Genomic DNA, 17,140 nt, shown 5'->3' on the forward strand with positions numbered 1-17,140 from the left:
AAATTCAAAAATGATGGATCGTTCAATTTTTTCTCTAGCCCTCCGTTTATATTCCATGCCAGGAACTTAAAATGTTAAAATCACAGTCACAGTCATTTTGCCTTTGGCCCTCAAGTCTGTCCTAACTAGATCCAACTCTCGGACGTTTACGGTTTTGTCGCTCATGCGGTGATCTGGTGTTCTGATGTACGGTTTAATCGTCACGATCTTCTGCGGGTATGTACTCAACGCCGTCGATATACAGTCGATCACGGACAAGCTTCACTTCCTTATGCTGTCGTCGGGCATCGCGCATAACAGGAAACAGGGATTTTCGCCGTTGTTCCATCTCGGCTGGAAACTGCTCCTGGATGTAGTATCCCGTACCATCCAGGGTTATAGGAGCTTGTCTCCTCACCAGTTCTCGGTCTTTGAAGCGGGAAAACTTCGCCACGATGATTCTTGGACGCGAGTTAGGCTTGGTCGAGAATTTCCCGATGCGGTGTACTCGTTCAAAGTCAATTTCCTTTGTGACATGCGTATTTGTCTTTATGAATTCCCTCACGGTCTCCTCACAGTCTTCGTTTTCTTCCTCCAGAAAAAAGGAGATTATCCCTCATGTATCTACATTTAAAATCGATAACTTCCTCCCTTAGGTCATCACAAGTGTTCACAAGCTCCTCCTTCATATCTTCATATATGCCACTACTGCTGGCTGAAATACTGACTTTCATATCTTTCATATCTCTTTCCATACCTTTCACATCTTTCTTTATCTCAGTGCTTATTATTTTCACTTCTTTTGACGCACCATCAAATAAATTGCTGAGTCCATCCAGACATGTTTCCATTTCACTTTGATTCTTTTTCACTTCTTTTAAATCTCTCTCAAGAGCAGATACTGAAGACTCGCACTTTTTTCAACTGGTTCTCCACAATTTTCATGCGATTCATCATACCCTCGATTTTGGCGAGTCTTGATTCTAATGAATCTATTTTGTTTAGTTTCTTGTCCATCCTCTTTAACATTTCCAATATAGTGTTCAAATCCTGGCTGTTATCCCTCTCAATAGGTACATTTTGACTTGTACTGTTCTATTGTTAAACTCTCGTGCACTATTTCAGACGTTTCGGACATCGAAGTGTTGGCCATTGTTCACTGACTGATGCGTGAAAACTACTCACAGGTATAGCACAATTCAAAAATTAGAAATTGTTTCTCCTCAAAATCTAGAAAAACGGTACTGGGAAACGTGAAATATTGATGTAAATCCACTCTAGATAACAAATACCGCATCCTATATAATTTTCAGAATACAACACTTTTCTTCGGAGACAAAAACACACCACTTTCTCTCAACTTGACCTTTGACCCTTGAACAGCATTTACAATCAAGTGGTACTACTATATACCAAATATGATAATAGCATCAGTTTTCGCCTCTTTTGGTACAATTCTAAGGCCGTTTTTACAGTTCCCAGCCAATACAAATGGTACAGAAACAGACATTTGATTTGTTTTTGTTTTTGCACTCCACTGGTTGCATATTTAGGTTTTGTCATGATCTCTTCAAGTAACTTCTCAAGCATTGTTGAAATTGTTTTCTCTAACTTTCCTTTAAGTTGTCGTTTACATAAACATCATCCATATTTCACAGGAGACCCCATACTTGTTTACATTTATCACCAGCAGCATGTTTGAATCAATTACTTGTGATTGTCATTAAGACTGCATGCTATATATGAGTAAAACGTAGCACAAAATGCCAAACACAAATAATTATGGGAAGTCTAGTAATTCATAAGGAAAACAAATAGTTAGGGAAAATTGGTATTCGAACCACAGATATGCAATCTGGGCCTGTCCAAAAAATTCAATGAGACTGTCACTATACCACCTCGGCTATCCATCCCATGAAGGATTTTCGAATTTCAAGCTATCTAAAGTCATCCGACATGGACATAGGAATTTTCTTGATAATACAACAAAAGTTATACAAAAGAAGTAAGATTTTTTCATAGAGTGAGTCAAGTCTCCATACTTTTATTTACAAAACATTTTACACCTAAACATGTACTAACATATTTTACTCAGTTTACAATGGAGACTTAAAATTGGCCCACTCCATATGAAAATCCGCTTGGAAAAGTAGAATCTGCTGTTATTATGTTCCCCAAACAAAGTTTGGGAACATATTGTTTTTACTCTGTTTCTTATTATTATTATTAGGGTCTTCCGTCTTCAGCGGAAGACCCTTCTATTATTCTATTGTTGATTTTTCACTTTTCTTATTATTATTAAGGTCTTCCGTCTCCTGCGGAAGACCTTACTATTATTGTTCGCGTTCTTCTTCTTCATTATTAAGGTCTTCCGTCTCCTGCGGAAGACCTTACTATTATTGTTCGCGTTCTTCTTCTTCATTATTATTATTATTATTTTCCTTGGTAGTACACGCGTTTTTCTCAGCCATTTCTCGATCGATTTTCACGAAATTTTCAGGAAAGATGTCTTTTGGTGACGAGACTTTGCTTGCAAAATTTCGTGCTTGACGTCACTTCCGGTCAGGAGTTATCTCTCTTTTAGTGACTTTTTGAAGGGCCTTGTTGTCCACACATCTCCTCCGTTAGTTTTGAAGCTAGAGTCTTGAAATTTCTACACAAGATAGAGTAAACATTTTAGAAGATTTGTGGGGGATTCGATTTTACCGGAGGCGATTTGCCTAAACGCTCGCCTGGACCTGAAAAAATGGATGCCAAAATTTTTCGCAGATTTCGGCGATTTTTCACCTTTGATCTCCAATATCTTTTTTCTTGCAAATATTTTGTTAAGACACGTAGAACAAAAGTTGTGCACATTTACGAGATCTTTTCGAAAATATCAAGATTGAGGGGCTAGCCCCTTAAATTAGGGATCTAGAAGGGCTCAAAGTCTAGATCAAATATCTCAAAAATCGTTAATATTTTGGTATAAGTCAAAGAACAAAAAATGTTCATCTCAACAATCCAAATCTATTCATATAAAAATTTAGGTCATATGTTACGTAATAAGGGATTTTAAGGGCCAAAACCATAAATTTTTTACCCCTTGTATCTCGAAAACGACAAATATTTTGAAAAGCAATAAAGAACAAAAGTTGTTCAGAATGATGATCTGAACAATATGCATATTTCGTTTTTACCCTATGTGGCCCCGTTAGGGAGCTACAGTTTGGCCCCTAAAAATTACTTCTAGAAATAACTCGAGAACGGTAAAGAATTTCTAAATACTTGTTGAACAAAAAATGTTTGAAATGTCATGACCTTTCTTACGATATCAAGCAAAAGGGGCTGACCCTTTAGATTAGGGGCCCAGAAGGGTCCAAAGGTTTATCAGAATATCTCAGAAACTATTAATATTTTATAATAAGTCATTGAAGCAGAAATGTTCATCTAAACGAGCTTGTTCTTATCAAATCAAAAAGTAGGTCATATGTTACGTAATAAGGGATTTTAAGGGCCAAAATCATAAATAATTGACGCCTCATATCTTGAAAACGACAAATATTTTGAAAAGCATTATTGAACAAAAGTTGTTCAGAATGATAATCTAAACAATATGTACATTTCGTTTTTTCCCTATGTGGCCCCGTTAGGGAGCTACAGTTTGGCCCCTAAATATTTCTTGTAGAGATAACTCGAGAACGGTCAAGAATTTCTAAATACTTGTTGAGCAAAAAATGTTTAAAATGACAAGGCCTTTCTTACGATATCAAGCAAAACGGGCTGGCCCTTTAAATTAGGGGTTCAGAAGGGTCCAAATGTTTTTGAGAATATCTCAGAAACTATTAATATTTTATAATAAGTTGTAGAAGCGGAAATGTTCATCTCAACGAGCTTGATCTTATCAAATCAAAAAGTAGGTCATATGTTACGTAATTAGAGATTTTAAGGGCCAAAATCGTAAATATTTGACGCCTCATATCTTGAAAACGACATATTTTTTGAAAAGCATTATTGAACAAAAGTTGTTCAATGTGTCATAACCTATCGATCAATATCCAAAAATGGGTCTGTGGGCCTCATGGCTCGCCTGTAGAGTCGATTTTTGTCGATATCAGTCGATTTCAAAAACTTGTAACTGGTAAATATTTTGTAAGGACATATTGAACAAAAGTTGTTCAGTTTATCGAGATCTATCGATTGATATCAAGAAATAGGCCTATGGTCCTAATGGCTCGCCTGTAGAGTCGATTTTTTGTCGATATCGGTCGATCTCAATAACTTTTTACAGGTAAATATTTTGTAAAGACATATAGAACTAAAGTTGTTGAGTCTATAGAGGGCTAACAAATGACATCAAGAAATAGGCCCGCGGGCCTTATGGCTCGCCTGGAGAGTCGAATTTCAAACGATTTTCACCGCAACTTTGCTTCAGAAGCTTATGATATGAAAAATTGATTATATCTAAAGTGTCTTAAAGTCGGAAACTAAATTGGGACTCATTTGTCTTTCTTTTTTTTTTTTAACTCCGAGTGCATCAACAAATTGGACGGAAGACCTACTCGTTGCTCGCAACGAGATCGTGTCTAGTTATTATTAGGGTCTTCCGTCTTCTATTATTCTATTGTTGATTTTTTCACTTTTCTTATTATTATTATTCTTTTTTTTTCTCCTTACCGATTTTTGTGCAGAAGATTTCTCGGAGATGGCTGGATCAATTTGCTTCAAATTTTCAGGATTGATGCGTTGCCATTTGAAGTTTGTACCGCCGTTTCAATTTTTGAAAAATCACTTCCGGTTGGAAGTTATCCCCCTTTTATCGATTTTCAGATGACCATTTTGTCCAGACAAAAACTCAAAAACGATGAAAGCTAGAGTGCTGAAATTTTCAGTGATGTTAGACGACATGTTGTAGTTGTGCACCTGGGTTTTAAAAATTTCCGGAAGTGCCTAGTATGGAAGCTCGGTAGGGGTCGAAAATGGAGTTTAAAAAAGTGTCTCATTTTTCTCCACGTTTTAAATCATAACTATTTACTCGTAAATATTTTGCTTAGACATATATAACAAAAGTTGTACAGTTTATTGAGATCTTTCGTGTCATATCAAGAAATGGGCCCATAGGCCTCATGGCTCGCCTGAATCATTGAATTTCTGTTACAATGATTAACTTTTTCCTCACGAAACTTTTGATAAGATATGTAGAATAAAAGTTGTTCAGGTTTGCAAGATCTATCTAATGATATCAAAAACTAGGCCTCAGGGCGTCATGGCTCGCCTGAACAGTCGAATTTGTATCACAATTAATAACATTAATAACTTTTTTCTCGAGAAACTTTTGACAAGACATGTAGAACAAAAGTTGTTCAGTTTCGCAAGGGTTAACTAACGATGTTAAGAAATAGGCCTGCGGGTCTCATGGCTCACCTGAACAGTTGGGTTATTGTTGTAATCTATAACATTTTTGTCAAGAAACTTTTAATAAGACATCTTGAACAAAAGTTGTTCAGTTTTGCAAGATCTTTCGAACAACATCATGAAAAAGGCCAACGGGCCTCATGGCTCGCCTGAACAGTTTGATCAGTGTCACAATTACTAACTTTTTTCTCGAGAATCTTTTGATAAGACATGTAGAACAAGAGTTGTTCAGTTTTGCAAGATCTTTCAAACGATATCAAGAAAAAGGCCCACGGGCCTTATGACTCGCCTTAACAGTGATAAATGTCGCATAACGTTATACTCGTAAATATTTTTTTTTAGACATATATAACAAAAGTTGTACAGTTTATTGAGATCTTTCGTGCCGTATCAAGAAATGGGCCTCATGGCTCGCCTGAACCATTGAATTTCTGTTACAATGATTAACTTTTTCCTCACGAAACTTTGATGAAACATGTAGAATAAAAGTTGTTCAGTTTTGCAAGATCTATCTAATGATATCAAAAAATAGTCCTGCGGGCGTCATGGCTCGCCTGAACAGTCGAATTTGTATCACAATTAATAACATTAATAACTTTTTTCTCGAGAAACTTTTGATAAGACATGTAGAACAAAAGTTGTTCAGATTTGCAAGCGTTACTAACGATGTTAAGAATAAGGCCTGCGGGTCTCATGGCTCACCTGAACAGTTGGGTTATTGTTGTAATCTATAACATTTTAGTCAAGAAACTTTTAATGAGACATCTAGAGCAAAAGTTGTTCAGTTTTGCAAGATGTTTCAAACAACATCATGAAAAAGGCGAACGGGCCTCATGGCTCGCCTGAAGAGTTTGATTAGTGTCATAATCAATAGCTTTTTTCTGGAGAAACTTTTGATAAAACATGTAGACCAAAAGTTGTTCAGGTTTGCAAGATCTTTCAAACGATATCAAGAAAAAGGCCCACGGGCCTTATGACTCGCCTTAACAGTTTGATAAATGTCGCAATCAATAACTTTTTTCTTAAGAAAATTTCCATAGGACATGTAGAACAAAATTTGTTCAGTTTTGCAAGATATATCTAGAATGATATAAAAAAAAAAATAGGCCTCCGGGCGGCATGACTCGCCTGATCAGTCGAATCTGTATCGCAGTAAATAACATTATTAACTTTTTTCTCGAAAAAAAAAGCTGACCCCTTTAATTAGCTGTCGAGAGGTAGAGAGAGTCTTTAATTTATAACATTTAAATGATCAATATTTGTAAAACATTACCAAAGCTAAATTGTACGTCTAGACAATATATTTGTATCATTATTTATGAACGAAAATGTCAGTCAAATTCTTATCTAATCACATCTAAATTTGGACGGAAGACCCACTCGTTGCTCGCAACGAGATCGAATCTAGTTATTAATTATTAAGGTCTTCCGTCTCCTGCGGAAGACCTTACTATTATTGTTCGCGTTCTTCTTCTTCATTATTATTATTATTATTTTCCTTGGTAGTACACGCGTTTTTCTCAGCCATTTCTCGATCGATTTTCACGAAATTTTCAGGAAAGATGTCTTTTGGTAACGAGACTTTGCTTGCAAAATTTCGTGCTTGACGTCACTTCCGGTCAGGAGTTATCTTTCTTTTAGTGACTTTTTGAAGGGCCTTGTTGTCCACACATCTCCTCCGTTAGTTTTGAAGCTAGAGTCTTGAAATTTCTACACAAGATAGAGTAAACATTTTAGAAGATTTGTGGGGGATTCGATTTTACCGGAGGCGATTTGCCTAAACGCTCGCCTGGACCTGAAAAAATGGATGCCAAAATTTTTCGCCGATTTCGGCGATTTTTGACCTTTGATCTCCAATATCTTTTTTCTTGCAAATATTTTGTTAAGACATGTAGAACAAAAGTTGTGAACATTTACAAGATCTTTTCGAAAATATCAAGATTGAGGGGCTAGCCCCTTAAATTAGGGATCTAGAAGGGCTCAAAGTCTAGATCAAATATCTCAAAAATCGTTAATATTTTGGTATAAGTCAAAGAACAAAAAATGTTCATCTCAACAATTCAAATCTATTCATATAAAAATTTAGGTCATATGTTACGTAATAAGGGATTTTAAGGGCCAAAACCATAAATATTTTACCCCTTGTATCTCGAAAACGACAAATATTTTGAAAAGCAATAAAGAACAAAAGTTGTTCAGAATGATGATCTGAACAATATGCATATTTCGTTTTTACCCTATGTGGCCCCGTTAGGGAGCTACAGTTTGGCCCCTAAAAATTACTTCTAGAAATAACTCGAGAACGGTAAAGAATTTCTAAATACTTGTTGAACAAAAAATGTTTGAAATGTCATGACCTTTCTTACGATATCAAGCAAAAGGGGCTGATCCTTTAAATTAGGGGCCCAGAAGGGTCCAAAGGTTTATGAGAATATCTCAGAAACTATTAATATTTTGTAATAAGTCATTGAAGCGGAAATGTTCATCTAAACCAGCTTGTTCTTATCAAATCAAAAAGGAGGTCATATGTTACGTAATAAGGGATTTTAAGGGCCAAAAATCAAAAATAATTGACGCCTCATATCTTGAAAACGACAAATATTTTGAAAAGCATTATTGAACAAAAGTTGTTCAGAATGATAATCTAAACAATATGTACATTTCGTTTTTTCCCTATGTGGCCCCGTTAGGGAGCTACAGTTTGGCCCCTAAATATTTCTTGTAGAGATAACTCGAGAACGGTCAAGAATTTCTAAATACTTGTTGAGCAACAAATGTTTAAAATGACAAGGCCTTTCTTACGATATCAAGCAAAACGGGCTGGCCCTTTAAATTAGGGGTTCAGAAGGGTCCAAATGTTTTTGAGAATATCTCAGAAACTATTAATATTTTATAATAAGTTGTAGAAGCGGAAATGTTCATCTCAACGAGCTTGATCTTATCAAATCAAAAAGTAGGTCATATGTTACGTAATTAGAGATTTTAAGGGCCAAAATCGTAAATATTTGACGCCTCATATCTTGAAAACGACATATTTTTTGAAAAGCATTATTGAACAAAAGTTGTTCAATGTGTCATAACCTATCGATCAATATCCAAAAATGGGTCTGTGGGCCTCATGGCTCGCCTGTAGAGTCGATTTTTGTCGATATCAGTCGATTTCAAAAACTTGTAATTCGTAAATATTTTGTAAGGACATATTGAACAAAAGTTGTTCAGTTTCTCGAGATCTATCGATTGATATCAAGAAATAGGCCTATGGTCCTAATGGCTCGCCTGTAGAGTCGATTTTTTGTCGATATCGGTCGATCTCAATAACTTTTTACAGGTAAATATTTTGTAAAGACATTTAGAACTAAAGTTGTTGAGTTTATAGAGGGCTAACAAATGACATCAAGAAATAGGCCCGCGGGCCTTATGGCTCGCCTGGAGAGTCGAATTTCAAACGAATTTCACCGCAACTTTGCTTCAGAAGCTTATGATATGAAAAATTGATTATATCTAAAGTGTCTTAAAGTCGGAAACTAAATTGGGACTCATTTGTCTTTTTTTTTTATTATTTAACTCCGAGTGCATCAACAAATCGGACGGAAGACCTACTCGTTACTCGCAACGAGATCGTGTCTAGTTAAGGTCTTCCGTCTCCTGCGGAAGACCTTACTATTATTGTTCGCGTTCTTCTTCTTCATTATTATTATTATTATTTTCCTTGGTAGTACACGCGTTTTTCTCAGCCATTTCTCGATCGATTTTCACGAAATTTTCAGGAAAGATGTCTTTTGGTGACGAGACTTTGCTTGCAAAATTTCGTGCTTGACGTCACTTCCGGTCAGGAGTTATCTCTCTTTTAGTGACTTTTTGAAGGGCTTTGTTGTCCACACATCTCCTCCGTTAGTTTTGAAATTTCTACACAAGATAGAGTAAACATTTTAGAAGATTTGTGGGGGATTCGATTTTACCGGAGGCGATTTGCCTAAACGCTCGCCTGGACCTGAAAAAATGGATGCCAAAATTTTTCGCCGATTTCGGCGATTTTTCACCTTTGATCTCCAATATCTTTTTTCTTGCAAATATTTTGTTAAGACATGTAGAACAAAAGTTGTGCACATTTACGAGATCTTTTCGAAAATATCAAGATTTAGGGGCTAGCCCCTTCAATTAGGGATCTAGAAGGGCTCAAAGTCTAGATCAAATATCTCAAAAATCGTTAATATTTTGGTATAAGTCAAAGAACAAAAAATGTTCATCTCAACAATCCAAATCTATTCATATAAAAATTCAGGTCATATGTTACGTAATAAGGGATTTTAAGGGCCAAAACCATAAATTTTTTACCCCTTGTATCTCGAAAACGACAAATATTTTGAAAAGCAATAAAGAACAAAAGTTGTTCAGAATGATGATCTGAACAATATGCATATTTCGTTTTTACCCTATGTGGCCCCGTTAGGGAGCTACAGTTTGGCCCCTAAAAATTACTTCTAGAAATAACTCGAGAACGGTAAAGAATTTCTAAATACTTGTTGAACAAAAAATGTTTGAAATGTCATGACCTTTCTTACGATATCAAGCAAAAGGGGCTGACCCTTTAGATTAGGGGCCCAGAAGGGTCCAAAGGTTTATCAGAATATCTCAGAAACTATTAATATTTTATAATAAGTCATTGAAGCAGAAATGTTCATCTAAACGAGCTTGTTCTTATCAAATCAAAAAGTAGGTCATATGTTACGTAATAAGGGATTTTAAGGGCCAAAATCATAAATAATTGACGCCTCATATCTTGAAAACGACAAATATTTTGAAAAGCATTATTGAACAAAAGTTGTTCAGAATGATAATCTAAACAATATGTACATTTCGTTTTTTCCCTATGTGGCCCCGTTAGGGAGCTACAGTTTGGCCCCTAAATATTTCTTGTAGAGATAACTCGAGAACGGTCAAGAATTTCTAAATACTTGTTGAGCAAAAAATGTTTAAAATGACAAGGCCTTTCTTACGATATCAAGCAAAACGGGCTGGCCCTTTAAATTAGGGGTTCAGAAGGGTCCAAATGTTTTTGAGAATATCTCAGAAACTATTAATATTTTATAGTAAGTTGTAGAAGCGGAAATGTTCATCTCAACGAGCTTGATCTTATCAAATCAAAAAGTAGGTCATATGTTACGTAATTAGAGATTTTAAGGGCCAAAATCGTAAATATTTGACGCCTCATATCTTGAAAACGACATATTTTTTGAAAAGCATTATTGAACAAAAGTTGTTCAATGTGTCATAACCTATCGATCAATATCCAAAAATGGGTCTGTGGGCCTCATGGCTCGCCTGTAGAGTCGATTTTTGTCGATATCAGTCGATTTCAAAAACTTGTAACTGGTAAATATTTTGTAAGGACATATTGAACAAAAGTTGTTCAGTTTCTCGAGATCTATCGATTGATATCAAGAAATAGGCCTATGGTCCTAATGGCTCGCCTGTAGAGTCGATTTTTTGTCGATATCGGTCGATCTCAATAACTTTTTACAGGTAAATATTTTGTAAAGACATTTAGAACTAAAGTTGTTGAGTTTATAGAGGGCTAACAAATGACATCAAGAAATAGGCCCGCGGGCCTTATGGCTCGCCTGGAGAGTCGAATTTCAAACGAATTTCACCGCAACTTTGCTTCAGAAGCTTATGATATGAAAAATTGATTATATCTAAAGTGTCTTAAAGTCGGAAACTAAATTGGGACTCATTTGTCTTTTTTTTTTATTATTTAACTCCGAGTGCATCAACAAATCGGACGGAAGACCTACTCGTTACTCGCAACGAGATCGTGTCTAGTTAAGGTCTTCCGTCTCCTGCGGAAGACCTTACTATTATTGTTCGCGTTCTTCTTCTTCATTATTATTATTATTATTTTCCTTGGTAGTACACGCGTTTTTCTCAGCCATTTCTCGATCGATTTTCACGAAATTTTCAGGAAAGATGTCTTTTGGTGACGAGACTTTGCTTGCAAAATTTCGTGCTTGACGTCACTTCCGGTCAGGAGTTATCTCTCTTTTAGTGACTTTTTGAAGGGCTTTGTTGTCCACACATCTCCTCCGTTAGTTTTGAAATTTCTACACAAGATAGAGTAAACATTTTAGAAGATTTGTGGGGGATTCGATTTTACCGGAGGCGATTTGCCTAAACGCTCGCCTGGACCTGAAAAAATGGATGCCAAAATTTTTCGCCGATTTCGGCGATTTTTCACCTTTGATCTCCAATATCTTTTTTCTTGCAAATATTTTGTTAAGACATGTAGAACAAAAGTTGTGCACATTTACGAGATCTTTTCGAAAATATCAAGATTTAGGGGCTAGCCCCTTCAATTAGGGATCTAGAAGGGCTCAAAGTCTAGATCAAATATCTCAAAAATCGTTAATATTTTGGTATAAGTCAAAGAACAAAAAATGTTCATCTCAACAATCCAAATCTATTCATATAAAAATTCAGGTCATATGTTACGTAATAAGGGATTTTAAGGGCCAAAACCATAAAATTTTTACCCCTTGTATCTCGAAAACGACAAATATTTTGAAAAGCAATAAAGAACAAAAGTTGTTCAGAATGATGATCTGAACAATATGCATATTTCGTTTTTACCCTATGTGGCCCCGTTAGGGAGCTACAGTTTGGCCCCTAAAAATTACTTCTAGAAATAACTCGAGAACGGTAAAGAATTTCTAAATACTTGTTGAACAAAAAATGTTTGAAATGTCATGACCTTTCTTACGATATCAAGCAAAAGGGGCTGACCCTTTAGATTAGGGGCCCAGAAGGGTCCAAAGGTTTATGAGAATATCTCAGAAACTATTAATATTTTATAATAAGTCATTGAAGCAGAAATGTTCATCTAAACGAGCTTGTTCTTATCAAATCAAAAAGTAGGTCATATGTTACGTAATAAGGGATTTTAAGGGCCAAAATCATAAATAATTGACGCCTCATATCTTGAAAACGACAAATATTTTGAAAAGCATTATTGAACAAAAGTTGTTCAGAATGATAATCTAAACAATATGTACATTTCGTTTTTTCCCTATGTGGCCCCGTTAGGGAGCTACAGTTTGGCCCCTAAATATTTCTTGTAGAGATAACTCGAGAACGGTCAAGAATTTCTAAATACTTGTTGAGCAAAAAATGTTTAAAATGACAAGGCCTTTCTTACGATATCAAGCAAAACGGGCTGGCCCTTTAAATTAGGGGTTCAGAAGGGTCCAAATGTTTTTGAGAATATCTCAGAAACTATTAATATTTTATAATAAGTTGTAGAAGCGGAAATGTTCATCTCAACGAGCTTGATCTTATCAAATCAAAAAGTAGGTCATATGTTACGTAATTAGAGATTTTAAGGGCCAAAATCGTAAATATTTGACGCCTCATATCTTGAAAACGACATATTTTTTGAAAAGCATTATTGAACAAAAGTTGTTCAATGTGTCATAACCTATCGATCAATATCCAAAAATGGGTCTGTGGGCCTCATGGCTCGCCTGTAGAGTCGATTTTTGTCGATATCAGTCGATTTCAAAAACTTGTAACTGGTAAATATTTTGTAAGGACATATTGAACAAAAGTTGTTCAGTTTATCGAGATCTATCGATTGATATCAAGAAATAGGCCTATGGTCCTAATGGCTCGCCTGTAGAGTCGATTTTTTGTCGATATCGGTCGATCTCAATAACTTTTTACAGGTAAATATTTTGTAAAGACATATAGAACTAAAGTTGTTGAGTCTATAGAGGGCTAACAAATGACATCAAGAAATAGGCCCGCGGGCCTTATGGCTCGCCTGGAGAGTCGAATTTCAAACGAATTTCACCGCAACTTTGCTTCAGAAGCTTATGATATGAAAAATTGATTATATCTAAAGTGTCTTAAAGTCGGAAACTAAATTGGGACTCATTTGTCTTTTTTTTTTTTTTTTAACTCCGAGTGCATCAACAAATCGGACGGAAGACCTACTCGTTGCTCGCAACGAGATCGTGTCTAGTTATGTTCCCCAAACAAAGTTTGGGAACATATTGTTTTTACTCTGTTTCTTATTATTATTATTATTATTATTATTATTATTATTATTATTCTTTTTCTCCGGTACTTTTTTGTCCGGTAGTGTTCTCAGAAACTACAAAAGGGATCGATATGAAACTTTCCAGGATGATAGTATAGCGTTTGTAGATGTGCATAGTGGTAGTCATTTTGTCTCCACGTGCATGCACGCGCTTGCACGTGCATTGCAATTTTGGTACAAAAATTGGAAAATCAGAATATTGAAGGAAGCGATATAAAACCTAAATAGGATGATAGTATATCATTTGTACATATGAAAAATAATAGTTTTTTTGTCAGCACGCGCACGCATGCGCGTGCACGCGCATTACAAAATTTGTACACTAACTTTGGAATCAGTCTAACTTTTTTGTTGTTCATTGAAATGGCTTGAAATTCATATCATAGGTAGATATTGAGACCCTTAACTGATCTGCATGGTCAAAATTACCAATTTGCACGCGCATGCACGTGTTCTTCAATTTGATTGGATAATACTAAAACGTTTGTAACTATCTTATTTATGAAGCGAATGAGATGATATTCACAGCATACGTAGACAATATGTGTATCTATATATTGGTGTAACAAAAAAATGCCAACGCACACGCGCATGCGCGTGCAACGTTTTTTAAATGTTCAATTTTTAAAGGACGATAACGTTTTTGTTTTTCATCAAATTCTATTGATATTAATGGTTTAGATGTGTCTTGGTACTGCTTACAAATTGCTGTGGTTAGAATTACTGCTCAGCACGTGCATGCACGTGTGCTGAATTCTGATTGGACGATTTTAAAATCGCTATAACTTCCTTATATTTGGTGGAAACGTTATGAAATTCATACTGTGGGTATATGATACAAATGCCTGTTGAACGACATCAACAAAAATTCGGAATCATATACGCGTGCGCGTGTATGCACGTGCAACGCTTTCTTTCATTTCTTGGTACTGAAATGACCATATTAAATGTACTACATGTAATTAAAGGCTAAAATAAAATGATTTTTTGCTATAGATTCACAAGGACATCAAATTTTATTTGGGGGAGGTTTGGGGAACATCTGTAACGGTCCCCGTTACAATTAGAACTAGTTATTATTATTATGTTCCCCAAACAAAGTTTGGGAACATATTGTTTTTACTCTGTTTCTTATTATGTTCCCCAAACAAAGTTTGGGAACATATTGTTTTTACTCTGTTTCTTATTATTATTATGTTCCCCAAACAAAGTTTGGGAACATATTGTTTTTACTCTGTTTCTTATTATTATTATTATTATTATTATTATTATTATTATTATTATTCTTTTTCTCCGGTACTTTTTTGTCCGGTAGTGTTCTCAGAAACTACAAAAGGGATCGATATGAAACTTTCCAGGATGATAGTATAGCGTTTGTAGATGTGCATAGTGATAGTCATTTTGTTTGCACGTGCATGCACACGCGCGCACGTGCATTGCAATTTTGGTACAAAAAATGGAAAATCAGAATATTGAAGGAAGCGATATAAAACCTAAATAGGATGATAGTATATCATTTGTACATATGAAAAATAATAGTTATTTTGCCAGCACGCGCACGCATGCGCGTGCACGCGCATTACAAAATTTGTACACTAACTTTGGAATCAGTCTAACTTTTTTGTTGTTCATTGAAATGGCTTGAAATTCATATCATAGGTAGATATTGAGACCCTTAACTGATTTACATGGTCAAAATTACCAATTTGCACGCACATGCACGTGCGCTTCATTTTGATTGGATAATGCTAAAACGTTTGTAACTATCTTATTTATGAAGCGAATGAGATGATATTCACAGCATATGTAGACAATATGTGTATCTATATGTTGGTGTAACAAAAAATGCCAACGCACACGCGCATGCGCGTGCAACGTTTTTTAAATGTTCAATTTTTAAAGGACGATAACGTTTTTGTTTTTCATCAAATTCTATTCATATTAGGGGTTTAGATGTATCTTGGTACTCCTTACAAATTGCTGTGGTTAGAATTACTGCTCAGCACGTGCATGCACGTGTGCTGATTTCTGATTGGACGATTTTAAAATCGCTATAACTTCCTTATATTTGGTGGAAACGTTATGAAATTCATACTGTGGGTATATGATACAAATGCCTGTTGAACGACATCAACAAAAATTCGGAATCATACACGCGTGCGCGTGTATGCACGTGCAACACTTTCTTTCATTTCTTGGTACTGAAATGACCATATTGAACGTACTACATGTAATTAAAGGCTAAAATAAAATGATTTTTTCCTATGGATTCACAAGGACATCACTTTTTAATTGGGGGAGGTTTGGGGAACATCTGTAACGGTCCCCGTTACAATTAGAACTAGTTATTATTATTATTATTATTCTTTTTCTCCGGTACTTTTTTGTCCGGTAGTGTTCTCAGAAACTACAAAAGGGATCGATATGAAACTTTCCAGGATGATAGTATAGCGTTTGTAGATGTGCATAGTGATAGTCATTTTGTTTGCACGTGCATGCACGCGCGCGCACGTGCATTGCAATTTTGGTACAAAAAATGGAAAATCAGAATATTGAAGGAAGCGATATAAAACCTAAATAGGATGATAGTATATCATTTGTACATATGAAAAATAATAGTTATTTTGTCAGCACGCGCACGCATGCGCGTGCACGCGCATTCCAAAATTTGTACACTAACTTTGGAATCAGTCTAACTTTTTTGTTGTTCATTGAAATGGCTTGAAATTCATATCATAGGTAGATATTGAGACCCTTAACTGATTTACATAGTCAAAATTACCAATTTGCACGCGCATGCACGTGCGCTTCATTTTGATTGGATAATACTAAAATGTTTGTAACTATATTATTTATGAAGCGAATGAGATGATATTCACAGCATAAGTAGACAATATGTGTATCTATATATTGGTGTAATAAAAAAATGCCAACGTACACGCGCATGCGCGTGCAACGTTTTTTAAATGTTCAATTTTTAAAGGACGATAAGGTTTTTGTTTTTCATCAAATTCTATTGATATTAATGGTTTAGATGTGTCTTGGTACTCCTTACAAATTGCTGTGGTTAGAATTACTGCTAAGCACGTGTATGCACGTGTGCTGAATTCTGATTGGACGATTTTAAAATCGCTATAACTTTCTTATATTTGGTGGAAACGTTATGAAATTCATACTGTGGGTATATGATACAAATGCCTGTTGAACGACATCAACAAAAATTCGGAATCGTACACGCGTGCGCGTGCATGCACGTGCAACACTTTCTTTCATTTCTTGGTACTGAAATGACCATATTGAATGTACTACATGTAATTAAAGACTAAAATAAAATGATTTTTTGCTATAGATTTAAAAGGACATCACTTTTTAATTGGGGGAGGTTTGGGGAACATATGTAACGGTCCCCGTTACAATTAGAACTAGTTATTATTATTATTATTATTCTTTTTCTCCGGTACTTTTTTGTCCGGTAGTGTTCTCAGAAACTGCAAAAGGGATCGATATGAAACTTTCCAGGATGATAGTATAGCGTTTGTAGATGTGCATAGTGATAGTCATTTTGTCTGCACGTGCATGCACGCGCGCGCACGTGCATTGCAATTTTGATACAAAAAATGGAAAATCAGAATATTGAAGGAATCGATATAAAACCTAAATAGGATGATAGTA

Source organism: Ostrea edulis, chromosome 2, assembly GCF_947568905.1.
Source record: "Ostrea edulis chromosome 2, xbOstEdul1.1, whole genome shotgun sequence".
Lineage (NCBI taxonomy): Eukaryota > Metazoa > Mollusca > Bivalvia > Ostreida > Ostreidae > Ostrea > Ostrea edulis.